Here is a 14,051-nt window from a genome sequence, read left to right on the forward strand (position 1 = left end):
GAAGTGTGCACCACTGTGCCCCACCCCAACAATAAGAATTATAAACATTATATAAGAAAAACTTAGAGAATATATAGTAAATATTTCAACAATGGATGTTTTATCTATCTATCTATCTGGTATTCTATATCACTTCTATAAATCAAAATAGACAAACAATGTAATAGAAAAAGGATAAAAACACTTGTATAAGTTTATAAAATTAGATGTGTAAATGATCAATACTTATGAAAATGTGATCTATTTTACTAGTAATTAGAGAAATGCAAATTAAAACCACAATTAGATACATCACACATGCAGAATGCCTAAAACCTAAAAGAAAATTCCCAACTGTTGGTAAGAATGGACTGCAGGTGGGAAAGTTAATTGACACAATAACTTTAGAAAACTAAATGGCAATAGTGACTGGAGTTGAACATTTGCACACTCTGATCAAGTAATCCTCCTCCCATGCCATATGCTACAGAAATGCACACATGTGTTCATAAGACATGCACGAGAGTTTTCATGGCAACTCTTGGTCAAAAACAAAACTAACCCAGTGCCTGTCACTAGACCTGGACAAACAACAGGATCCTAGACAGCAAGAAGAACAAATAATACATCAGGACACAATGTGGATGCATCTCACAAATTGTTTAATAAAATAAGCCAGGAACAAAAGACTACCTGATCTATGATGCCATTTATCTAAAGCTAAAAAAAAAAAAAAACAAAAAAAAGAATCCCAGTGTTGAGAGCCACAGCCAAAGGGGCCCCAGCAAACTTCCAGCTGTCAGCAAGCTTCAGACTGATGATTGGCTCACAGTGGCCCCAGCAACATCTAGCTGATTGGCTCCTCTGCGGTGATGTTCATTGGGCTGTTTCCCTGCCCTTCAGACTGCCAGCTGATGATTGGCTCACAGCAGCCCCAGCAACATCTAGCTGATTGGCTCCTCCACGGAGCTGCTCATTGGGGGACTTCTTTGGCTCCGCCCACGCGACCCAGCCAATCGGCCTCAAGAGCAGGAGGATTGTGGGAGGTGGTGAGGTTGGTGTGAGGAGAGGCTTGTGGAAGCCGGTGGTGGCAGTTGGGCTCTGAGGGTTTTTCCCTGGAGCTGTTTTGTTTGGCGTTTGTAGTTCTAAAAATAAAGTTAGTTTCTTTTTGACAAGTGGCTCCTGATTTGTGCCAAGCCAGACTTCGGCATCCCAGTCCAAACTAATCAATGATGTTAGAAGTCAGGGTACTAATTATTCTTGGCTAGGTAACCACCAGGAGAGTGTTCAAGGGGCTTCTAAGGTTCAGAGTACTTACTACACAGGTACAATGAATCAGAGTAAATTCATAGAATTTCACACTTATTATTATGCAGTTTTTCCGTAATTCATATTATACACCTACAAATGTTTACTTTAAAAAGTTTGAGATGCACCAGGGGTGGTGGCACATGACTGTAGTTACAGCATCTTGGGAGGCTGAGTCAGACCAGCCGCAGCAATATAGTGACAACCTGTCTCAAAAAAAAAAAAAAAAAAAAAAAACTAACATAAAAATGGGGCTGAGGTTAGGCACCCCTGAGTTCAATTTCCAGTGTAAGAAAAATAAGTATAGGATGCAACTAAAATGCTACTATTTTAATACATGTACAAAACAAAATAAGAAAAATAAAAGTAAGAGATTGAATTCCTCCCCAGGAGCTACATTGAAGTCCGAAGCCCTAGCTAGCATAAATGTGACCTTACTTGGAGATAAGGTCTTTGCAGATGTCATCAAGTTGAGGCGAGGTTATACTGGAGTGGAGTGGACCCTAAATCCAATCTGTCTGGTGTCCCTGTAAGAAGACAGAGACATGGAAAACAGGCCACACAAAGAGGAAGACAGAGATTGGAGGGGGCCACAACGCAGGGAACACCTGGAACTGTCAGAAGAAGCACAGAAGGATCCACCCCTAGAAGGGTCAGAGGTGGTGTAGCCCTACCAAATCCCGAATCTGAACTTATAACCTCCAGAACTGGGAGAGAATAAATTTTTGGTTTGTTAACCACCCAGTTTGTGGTACTTTATGATGGAAGCCTTAGGAAAAAGACACAGTAATGAATTCACTAAATGAAGTGGAAAAGTAACTACAAAACCCAAAGGAAGTATTAAATTAAAAAAATGATGAAATAATAAAGAAAATCAACAATCAACAAAACATATAACAATGTTCCTAATAAGTAGTAAATATGAACTATAATTAATGAGAGGAGAATAATCAGACAAAGTCAGAAACAATGGCAAAAATAAAAGCTGAAGCTATTGGGAAGGGACTTAAATTTTTAAAAATTATAATAAGATATTAAGAGAAAAGCCACTCACAACAATATTGGAAATTTAAAAGGCTACCAATCAAAAGATAAAATAGTTTTTTTTTACATTTTAAAAAGGTTTAAACTTTTTAGTTTTACACTAGCCTCAGATTTATAAAATACTGAAAAATTGTGCAGCCTTCCAGTATAATTTTTACCCAGGTTTCCTCAAATGTTAAACATCTTTCAAATGTCAACAGGGCATTGGGCAAAAACAGAAAATTCAGATAATCTGCAACATCATTAACTAATCTAAAGACCTAATTGGAATTTCACCAATGGCCCTACAAACATCCTTTGGACCGGGATCTAATTCATACTCATATATTACATTTCCTTGTTAGGTCTCCCTTACTCTGCTCCATTCTGAAAGGTTTTAATCCCGTAGTCCTTGGTTATTGACGATTGATATTTTAGAGGAGTTATTTTGTAAATGTTCCTTAGAGTTTACCTGATGCTTCTTAATGATTAAATTCAAGTTGTGCACCTTTGGTAACCATATCACAGCAGTTATATTAGAATGTCAACACATCTCATTTCTGGTGATGTTTATTTTCAGCATTTGGTTAAGATGATTAAGATGGTTTCTCCACTGTTGTATTACCTGTACCCCTTTGCAGCCAATGACTATCTTGTAGAGAAACCCATCAAAACATTGCAAATATCTTGTTTAGTATCATAATTTCTCCCATGAATGTTAATGTTTGCTGATGATTCTTTTTTTCCCCACATTTTGCCAAACTGTGATTTTCTGTTGCATTATTCACTTTTCATTTTTATTTTATTCATTGAAATGTATTAATTTATTAAGTGAAATCTTCCTTGAGAAAAAGTTATCTTTTCTCCTCCACTTATTTATTTAATAAATCATATAATAATTCATTCATATCAGCATGGTCTTGGATATTGGTTTTATTCTATGCATTATCACCCAGTACCATTGTTATTTAGTTACCCAAATTTTTCCCCATGTGCTATTCAGTGCTCCTTGAAGAGTCTCCGTGTAATTTAAGTATGCTCCATCAGTGTTTTGGTAAATCTTCACTTCCCAGCACCAGGACCTGTTCGGGCTTGTCTTACACTGTGCCAGCTGATCTGAGCAATGGACCATTTGTCCATGAAGCCCTGGATACTTTTGTTGAAAAATAGATTTAGTAACCAAGACTTTGAAATAAATAAGTAACACTATCCACTTTATGTCAATATTTTTTTAAAGTTACCTGAAATAGATAGTCTTTAGGGCAAAAAAAAATTAATCAAGGTTAACTCAAGAAGATATCTAAATAAGCTAATCATCATCAAATAAATTTAATCTGGTGGAAAAACCAAATCTCTTCCCTAGATGGACACCAAGCCCTCTTCAACATCCCACACTTGTTTTCCCATTTATAATGAAAAGATCAGTCCTGCTTTACAGTATCAGAGGCTAGCAGTAAGGATATATTACCCTAATTAATTTTTTTCTTTACATCTATTTATTTTTATTTGGCAACAACTTCATTAAATAAAAATTCATATGCCACACAACTCACCCACTTGAAGCATACAGTTTAATGATATTTTGTTGTACTGAATTGTGCATCTATCACCACAATCAATCTTGGAATATTTTCATCACTCCACACCACCCCCCCACCCCCGGCAAAAAAAACCCTCTATACCTTTTAACAGTTACTCCCCTCCTGCTCAACTCCAGGAAACAAATGATCTACTTTCTGTGTATCCATTTGACTGTTCCAGACACTTCACATAAATGGAATCATTCAACATGTGGTCATTTGTGACTGGCTTCTTTCACCTAGCATAATGTTTTCAAGATTCATCCAGAGCATTCTTGTGTAAGTGTTTGTGCAGACATATGTTTTCATTTAGCTTGCGTATAAACCTATGCATTAGTCAGCCTTTCATTGCTGTGACCAAAATATCTGACAAGAACAACTTAAAGGAGGAAAGATTTATTTTGGCTCATGGTTTCAAAGGCACCAGTCCATGGTTGACTAGCTTCAAGGCGGAAACATCATGGTGGAGGGTGTGGTGGAGGAAAGTTGCTCAGCTCATGACAGCCAGAAAGCAGAAAGAGAGAGAGAGAGAGAGAGAGAGAGAGAGAGTGAAAGAACAAGAGGCTGGGAGTCAGATACAGACCCCAAAGCCAAGTCCCCAGTGACCTACTTCCTCCATCCATGTCCTAGTTCTTTCAAATTATTAATCCATCAAATGATGAGGTTACAGTCCTCAAGATACAATCACTTACCCCCTCTCTGAACCCTGCTGCATTGATGACCATCCTTTCAACACATGGACTTTGGAGGGGGACATTTTGGACCCAAACTATAATAACCTAGAAATGTAACCATGAGATTCATGTGTTCTCTGACATTTTGAGGAACTGCCAGATAGCTTTCCAATGTGGCTCTACCATTCCTTTTTCATTCCCACTAATACTGTAGGAGAGTTCCAATTTCCCTACATCCTTGCCAATAATTGTCATGATCTGTCTTTTTTATTATGCCACCCCAGTAGATGTGAGGTGGTACCTCACTGTGGTTTTAATTTGCATTGCCTAATGGCTAATAATGTCAAAGTTGATTTCCATGTGTTTATTGGTCATTTGTTTATCGTTTACTGATAGATTTCTATTCAAATCCTTTGCTCATTTTTAAATTGGGTTATTTGTTTTTCTATTATTAAGTTTGAAATAGAAAGTTTGTATATGTTCTAGATACAGAGTCTAGGAATGTATATAAGATGTGTTTACATTTATTTCCCATTTTCTAGTTTGTCTCCTACCTTTTGACAGCATCCTTTAAACTCATTGTTTTCTTTCCTTCTTTGTTTTAGGGACATTGATTCTTTGTTGTTGTTGTTGTTGTTGTTGATGTTGATGTTGATGTTTTGTCTTGTTCTGTTTTGTCATGATGAGGATCAACCCAAGGCCTGAAGCACAATTTTAAGGAAATTCAATTTATTTCTATTTAATTTTATTGCTTGTGCTATCATTCCTTACTTAAGAAACCATTGCCTAATTCAGGGTAAGATTTAATCTTACATTTTTAAAGTGTTTTAAAGTTCTTGTTCTTACATTTATGTTTTTGATCTACTTTGAGTACCTTTTTGTATATGATGGGAAGTAGGAAGTGAGGTTTGTTCTTTCTTTTGCATCCTGCTACCCCTGCACCATTTTTGAGTGACTATTCTTTCCTCCACTGGCATGATTTGACATTCCTTGAGAATCTCATTTTAGTCTAAACATGAGGATTTGTTTCTGGAGTCTCAATTTTTTCAATTGATCCATATATCTATCCTTATGTAAGTATCATGGTGCCTCTCAGGCAAAAAAATAAAGAATGGATTATTAGAACGGAAGAAAAAACAAGATTCTTGTTATAAAGTTGCAAAGATCTTGTTATAAAGTTGTAAAGAACTTGACCTAATTTTGTTTTGTGGAAAACAGAAATTATATATTTGGCGATGGAGATTTCTAAGCAAAATATTGAAGGCATGGCATGGATACTTCTGTGTGCTTATAGTAAACGATGAGGAGAGAGGTAAATCGAAGAAGCAATTATTAATCAAAAAGGAACCAGAACTTGAGGACTTGGGAAATTTTCAACCTATTCATATTGTGAACAATGAGAAAACACTTGTTTGGAAGAGAACATTACAGGGGTGTCTACACAACTATTTGATGAGTAGATCACAAGGGATATGAGCCATGAATTTAATCAGTTGCCTCAGTAGAAGCCAAGAACAGAGATGAAATTTTACCAGCAGAAATACTGCCATCTGGGACTAATGGAGACATCAAGAACACGATGAGATCAAGGAAGACTGTTTGACTTCTTGGAACCTGCAGGATAGAACCATGGAGCTGTCCAGTTGCAAGAAAAGCTAGTTCAGAGAAGATGAGTGCTCCCACACCCTCCTCAGGTGCAATTTCAAAGTTGCTTCCTCCCTGTTTCAAAGGGTGTGACCCCTGTCTAGAAGAGCCATGGAGGCAAGAGCACTGCCTCAGTGAACCTCAAAGTCAAGGTCATTCTGTAGAGCAGTAGAAGTGATATTGCTATCCCAGAAGGCCTGGAGGGCAGGGCACCAGATCAAAGAAGATCATTCTTGAGCTTTGAGATCCAATGACATTTGCCTTGCTAGATTTTGGACTCAGTTAGTACCCATCAGATGCATGTGTTTGTAATTTTTATATTTTCCTGATTTCTTGGCTCTTTTATCATTATTCTCTTTTTCTCTAATAACACTGCTTGAAACTATTTTGCCAAGTAATAGTATAGCCAGCTTTCTTATGGGTGCTATTTGTATGATATATCTTTTTCCCATCATTTCTCTTTCAGTGTATTTGTCTCATTGAATCTGAAGTGTGCCTCCTCTCGACCGTGACCCCTGCAGATGAGACAAACTGGGTTTAAACAGGCTGGCTGCAACATTAAACTAAGAAGAAGGCGCGAAAAATCATACCACACAAATAATTTTGGAATCAAGGGCTCGAGGCTCCTTGACCTTAAGCGTCGCACTTTCACGCTGTAAAGAGAGCACATGCTCATTTTTTATTTATTTTATAGTGGGGACGTGAGAGAGAGATAAGGTTTTAAGGGTGGAGTCTTGCTTTGTGATGTCTTATGGGCAACAGCTTGATTGACATCTTGGCAAGCCACGCCCATCTCAGGTGGTGTGTGGGATCTTAGGCAGAGGGGGAGGCGCACCTGCATCATGTGATCAATCCCTGACAGGGAGCTCACAGTGCCACCCGCTTCCCCTTAGAAGGCTACTATGCACAACACAATCCACACACAGCCTATGGATGGCTGGTGAAGTCTTCAGTATACAGCACACAATTCAACCTTGTTTTTCTTTTTTTCCTCCAGCCTGATAATCTATATCTTCAATAGATAGTTTAATCCACTCAAATTTAATGTAATTATATAGTCTACCATTTAGGGTTTTTTTTTTCCTATATTTCTCATGCTTTTTTGAACTCTTTATCTCTCTTGTACTGCTTTCTTTCATGTTAAGTGAACTTTTTGGTATAACAATTTAATTATCTTAATCATTTTGTACTACTTTTTAGATATTTCCAGAGTCATTTCTTTAGGACTTATATACATTTTTAACATATAAGAACCTACCTCAGATTTATGCAAGTAACTTAATTCTAGTGAGATTAAAAATATTGAAAATGTACAACTATATCAGTATTCCTACTTTCCTTTTTGTACTATGTTACTATTTACATTACTTCAAATATGTGACTAGTCCAATACTACATTGTTGTAATTATTATTTTGTATAATTTTTATCTTTCAGAGAAACTGAAGTAATAAAGAGATTTTTTATTATATTAAACTTCTTATTTATAATTTCCTTCTCTTTTCATTTGTTCTTGTGCATTAGAGCTACCATCTGTTATCATTCCCTTACCTGCAACACAGCTTTCCTTCCACCTAACTCCTCTGTGCTATTAATGACAATAGTAAATGTATGTTAAAGGCTAACATATTATTACAGTCATGTATCATATAATAATGAGAATACATTCTGAGAAATGAGTTGTTAGGCAATTGCATCATTGTGAGAACATTGTGGAGGGTACCCACACAAATTTAGACTGTAAAGCCTACTTTTTGGTATAGCCCATTTGTAACTAGGCTACAAACCTGTACAGCAAGTTACTATGTCAACTACTTTAGGCAGTTGTAACACCATTGTAAATATTTGACTATTTAAAAATATCTAAACATAGAAAAAGTAGAGTAAAACTTTGGTGGAAAAGTTTTTTTTTTTGTTGTTGTTGTTGTTAATGTTACATCTATATAGGTCATTTATCATGAGTAGAACTTGCAAGACTGGAAGTTACTGTGGGTGAGTGAATGTGAAGTCCTTCGCATGACTGTACACTGCTGTAGACTTTATAAATGCTAAATTATCATACATATGGTCCTTTTTTATTCATGTGTGATTATATGTGCATATTGTTCTATATAGTTGCATTCTAAGTCAGAATGGCATTTGAGAGAAGTTCAAGACTAAATGTGCTCTCAAAATCAATGGAGGTTTGAGACTTGAAAGCAACAAGCAAAATACTAGGCTAGCTAATTTACCAAAAAAAAAAAAGATGAAGAGATATATATTTATACTGTCTTTTCTAGCTATAGGATTATCTTTACTGGTGTTGTTTTTTGTTTGTTTTCTCATGAAATGAAATTACTGTCTGGGGTCACTTGCTTTCATTCTGAAGAAATCCCTTTAATATTTCTTACAAGGTGATTCTGTTAGTAAAGAAAACTCTCAGGTTCCGCTTACTCCTATATAGTTAGACAAGAAATTATCTTTGTATCTTTATTGTATTTTAATAAAGACTAGGGACGTTTCTATTTCATCTTTATTTTTGAAAGATAGTTTTGTTGGGCATAAAATTATTGATGAATAGAGCTTGAAGCCAGATGTTGTGGTTCATACCTGTAATTCCAGCAATTCAGGAGGCTGAGGCAAAAGGATTGCAAGCTCAAGGTCAGCCTTAGCAAATTAAGTGAGGCCCTAATCAACTCAGCAAGACCCTGCCTAAAGAAAAATTATTTTTAAAAGTATTAGGAATGTGGCTTAGTAAATTGACACTGGGTTCAATCTCCAATACTAACTACCCCTGCCCCCCCCCAAAAAAAATAGAATAGAGAGAGTCTGTTTTATGTTTTATTTTTTTCTTTGAATATGTCATCTCATTGTTGTTCTTTCTGATGAGAAGCCAGCTTTAATCTCTCATTGAGTTCCCTTTGAACATGGTAAATCAGTTTTCTCTTGCTGCTTTTGTGATTCTCTTGGTCTCTGGATTTTATTTTCACATTATCCCAGTGTATTTTGTTGAGTTTCTTGGATGTGTCAATTAATTTTTTTTTTCATGGAGAAAATTTCAGCCATTATTTCTCCAAGTACTTTTCCACCTGTTTTTTTTTCTCTTTTCTAATAATCTTATGCATGTATTGATATACTCTGATCTCTATTTTTTATTTGTAATTTTCTCTTTATGTGCTTTAGATTACGTCATTTCTACTGACCAATGTTCAAACTTACTAATTCTTTTCTTTTGTCAGTTCAAATCTACTATTGAGTCTCACTTATGATCTTTTTTATTTCAGTTATTGTATTTTTCAACTTGAATTTCTACTTGGCTCCTTTAAAAATGTCTACCTCAGTATCAATATTCTCTATTTTATGATATGTTAGCATCATACTTCACTCCTTTAATCATGTTTTCTGGTAGTTCTTTGAATATATTTAAAATAACTTCTTTGACATGTTTCTGTTCAATCTGACATCTGGTTCTTTCCACAGGATTTCCCTTTTCTAGTTTATGAATCATATTTCTGTTTTTTGAAATAGTAATTTAGATATTCAGTAATAATTCTGGGTACTAGTGCCCTGCCCTCGGGGCATGATTCATTTTATTAGTGAATGGCTGGACCACTGTAGTGAAGTCCATTCTTTTTACCACTCCTGAAGTGGTAAGCCTCTGAAGTTGTTCCCCAGGGAACACAGAACTAATTCCGCCCACCACCCTGGGATGACAGTGACTTTTTCAGGTTTCCATTGCACTCCCCCTTTTCTGATCACACCTGGAAGTAAGGTCCACTAATTGCCAGATGATTGCTCTATTTTTTGTCATGGTCCTGGAACATAAATTTTTCTCTGTCTAATCCAATGATTTTGGATCCCTTGCTATGGATGTTTGAGTTTGATATTGGAGGTTTGCTCTGACCCTGGGAGGGCTCTTGTTAGCTGTCTCTTTCCCTAATTCTCTCTGGTAAATTAGCTAGACTAGTATTTTGCTTGTTGCTTTCACCTCTCAAACCTCCATTGATTTTGAGAGCACATTTAGTCTTGAACTTCTCTCAAATGCCATTGCAAATAAAGTTAGCTCTCTTAAGGAGAACTCTGAATCTCTTAAGCCCTGCTTCTGCTACTGGGTAAAAATCTGTGAGTCACAAACTCTAGAACAGGAAGCAGGATTGCGGGCCTGCTTAGGACAGTAGTCTAAGGTCTGCTTGGCCTTTTCTGACATGGAAAAATCAACCCCAGGGATGAGCTGAGGTGTATGTGACAAGGGCCTCTATTCTCAGAAAGCCTCTGCCCTATGAATAGGAGAGAGAGTATAAAATTACAACTATGGTCATTCTTCAGCACAATCAGTTTAAAGCTATATTCATTTCTATTATTGATTTATTTATTCTAATTTGTTATATATGACAGCAGAATGCATTTCAATTCATAGTACACATATAGAGCACAATTTTTCAATATGTCAGTAATTCTTGGCTAAGGAAATAACATCTGTATTGGTTATTGTTTCTTTATTCATCATTTATTCATTCACTTATATTTATTTTTACCACAGACCATACCTTGGTCTTCTGCTGCAAACCTCTGGTAGACTCACCTGGAATTTGACCTCTGCAGCATGAAGCTGGTGAAGATGAGAAATGCCAGTATTCTGCTCTTTCTAGAAAGACTTAGCTCTAGACTTGTAGCTCTGGGAATAAGGAGTCCCGTGTCCTTGACTGCACCTGTCTTGTATGGAGTTTTGCTCATGACAAGCTGGGAAAGAAGAGGGAAGAAGTAGGTCATGGCTCAAATACTACAGATTCTCACTATTCTTTCCAAGTTTTAATAGGTTTTCTTGAATTTGTTTTTAATTTGCTGTCATTCCCAGGAAAATTTCTAGAAATCTTAAGTAGATGATTTAAAAAAAAAAATAAGTAAGCATAGTCGGGTTAGGGCTTATTTTTCAGGAATAAATGAGAAAAAGTCAGTTATGGACCAATCTTAAAGAAAACTACCAATGAAATTTTAACAAAATGAATTAGGCAGTTTATCTTAAGAATAATAATCAATCCTTCCTAAGCATAGTGAATTACACTAGGAATTCAAGGATGGTCTAATATCAGATATATTCATTTTAAAAGAAAAAAGTTGCAAAATAATACACAATATAGGGTACCATTTATAAACATTTTAAAAGAAAAAAAATTCTGTGTTTTTATAAATGTAGTATGTACATGGTAAATGTAGTACAGTAGAGCAAATAGAGTATACTTATAATATTTCATGATAATGTTTACGTATCTAAAGGGAAGGAAGGAGAATGAGATTGTAGAAGTGGCATAGGTGACTTCAACATGCTTTGATGAATGTCTAAAAAATATAAACAACACTTTTCTCTATGTTTATGTTAAAATTATAAATAATAAGAATATTGTAAGTGAATGAGTAGATAGATAATACAATGAAAGATGAGTATAAGTAATTCAATATGCCCCTACAATTGCAAAATTTATAGTTTTCAAATATGGAGCACACATAATAATAATCCAAGAAGGTTTATTCTGCCATTTTTATTTTATAAACAGCTAAGAAAAATTAGAGTTTAAATCCTTCTTGTAACTGCTTAGCCATATGACTTTGAGTAAGATGGGTTTTTTCCTGAACTTTAATTTCCACATATATAAAATGGGAATAAGAAAATTTACCTTCCAAACTTTTTGTGATAATGAAATTATTTAATATATGTAAATCGCTCATGTAACTTCCTGGTTTATAATAGATGTTCAGCAAATCCAAACCTTGTCTCTACTCTTCCCTTGCACATGTGTAAAAAACAAAACAAAACAAAACAAAAAACAATATCATGGAAAAGTCCTACCTGGTGGACAAATTCAGAGCCAAAAATCAGACTTCTACCCTAGTGCTGTATTAGAACTGAAATGTCCCCTCTGGAAGCTCTAATATTCCTGTGGACCCTTGTCTCCTTGAACCACTTGCCTCCTCCATAGGAGTCAGTTTGGAGCCACACGGTCTGGATTTCAATTCCAGCTCTGCTGCTTATCAGCTACATGAACTTGAACAACTCATTTCACCTTTTTGTGCCTCCATTTAAAAAAATGTGCTAATGATCCCTACCTTTATGCGTTATCATTACAAGAAGCAGAAACGGCATAAACAGAGCACTTGGCACATAGAACATAATATAATTCCTAGGAATGAATATTATTATCATGGTTGTTTTTCTGATTAGTATCGGTGGAGAAGAGCATCTTTCTTATACATATCAAAAAATCAATACTGATATATATTCTATTCAGCAGTATATCATCTCCATTAAAAGACCATTTATAAAATGTTCCCATAACATTGGTTATAATCACAGAGCTACAGACTGTGTTTTCAAATAGACATGCAACATTAATCTCTCCTTAATGGATATTTCCTCCTCCTGTTTTAGGTTCTATTCTAGATTAGGGAAGAATTTAATGTCCAGTGGCCAGTGGATCCTAATAAACATAGCTTTTACTAGAACCAGCTGTCTAAAGTCAACTCCAAAAAAAGGAGCATTACCCAAGTCAGACTTATCGACCTAAGAGAGATTTATTTCAGAGTGTTTCACAAAACAGCAACAAGCCTTGGCTCTAAACCTGTCTCAACTTTGCTCCAATTGCCCTCTGAATTATTGACAGACCTAATTAACCCAGCAATTGCTTAGTGATAATTACTATCTTTTCTTAGGCAACAGATCTGCCCCTCAAATCCAGAGTTGCTAAGAAACATAAAGAGGTAACAAAATAAACACATCCAAACCCCAAACTCCAATTTATAGCAAACACCCTGTCAATGAAATCCTTCTATCCCTCAGAAAGCGCCTGTCAATTTTTAATAAGAATTAACTTTTAATTTCAGTTTTCTTTTTTAAAGCTGAAGGTTAGAAATGTACCAGACGCTGATAAATCAGTCACTAAGGAATTATTGCTATGGGGTCATGGAAAGCTTTAAAAAGACCCTCAGAAATGCACAGATAAATCTTTTGATGAAATACATCCAATCTTTAGAGACATTTTTAGCAAACACAAATGTTTATCCCAAAGCACTTTCAGTGCTGTCAGTACAAGCTTGGCATGTTTATAAAGCAGTTTGCATCAAGCTCAAGTCCAAAATCTAGCAGTTTTCAGAGAAGACACCCAGAAACCGTATTGTCTGCATTATTCACAATGCTGGAAGCAAGATCAATAGCTGCAGTTCACCAACGAAGCTCCAAAGCCCAGCAAGGAGTCATTTTTGACACAGTGAATTTAGCGAGAATGATGTGCTCCTTTGCAGAACCTGAAGGGCAGCATTCTCCAGTTAACAAAGACTATAATGAAGTAGCAGAGTTTGGGCCAGAATACCACCTGGGAACCATTCTCACTGGGAAAGAGCTGTGTGGAAATACAGTGTTCAAAAGGAGAAAAATCACAATGGAGTCATTGCATGTACCAGGGTCGAAGTGGAGGAAAAGTGTTCATGACAGAGCATCGAGACTCAGGAGGGGGCACACCCACCCCCTCCCATTCTCTTCTACCAGTGCTTCTGGAGACCACCAAGTCTCACACAATCTGAGGTCCTGAGGACTCCAGTTCTGTCATAAGGAAGGTGCGGCCCACTGAATTCTTCTTGGAGAAAAAGGACTAGATGAGGAGTTATCATGGATAACCAGGCATGACTGGGTGAGTTGTGTACAAGCAGTCACCAGTGGACCCCTGGATGTGGCTCCAAGTGTTGTGGAAATCTCAAACAAAGCTAGTTCCAGAGCAGCCAGATCATGGGTTAAATATCTCTGAGTGGTAACAGTGTCTCTTTAACCACATGGGGAAGTGATTCCTCAGGAAATTTGAAAGCGAAGGAGTTAAGTG

At 36.3% G+C, this 14,051-nt stretch overlaps 1 long non-coding RNA gene across 2 annotated transcripts in view; it reads right to left on the reverse strand.

Annotated features, from left to right (window-relative positions):
• Window positions 1-272: 272 nt before the first annotated feature.
• Window positions 273-14,051, reverse strand: part of LOC144370857 (uncharacterized) — an 89,028-nt gene continuing 75,249 nt past the window's right edge. For both annotated transcript variants that reach the window (XR_013430881.1, XR_013430880.1), the window contains 3 exons: window positions 10,769-10,926; window positions 5,119-5,265; window positions 273-1,814 (listed from right to left, as the gene is read on the reverse strand). This is a non-coding gene — a long non-coding RNA (uncharacterized LOC144370857). The remainder of the gene's footprint in view (window positions 1,815-5,118; window positions 5,266-10,768; window positions 10,927-14,051) is intronic.

The sequence above is a fragment of the Ictidomys tridecemlineatus genome, chromosome 15 (genome assembly GCF_052094955.1).
Source record: "Ictidomys tridecemlineatus isolate mIctTri1 chromosome 15, mIctTri1.hap1, whole genome shotgun sequence".
In the NCBI taxonomy this organism is placed as follows: domain Eukaryota; kingdom Metazoa; phylum Chordata; class Mammalia; order Rodentia; family Sciuridae; genus Ictidomys; species Ictidomys tridecemlineatus.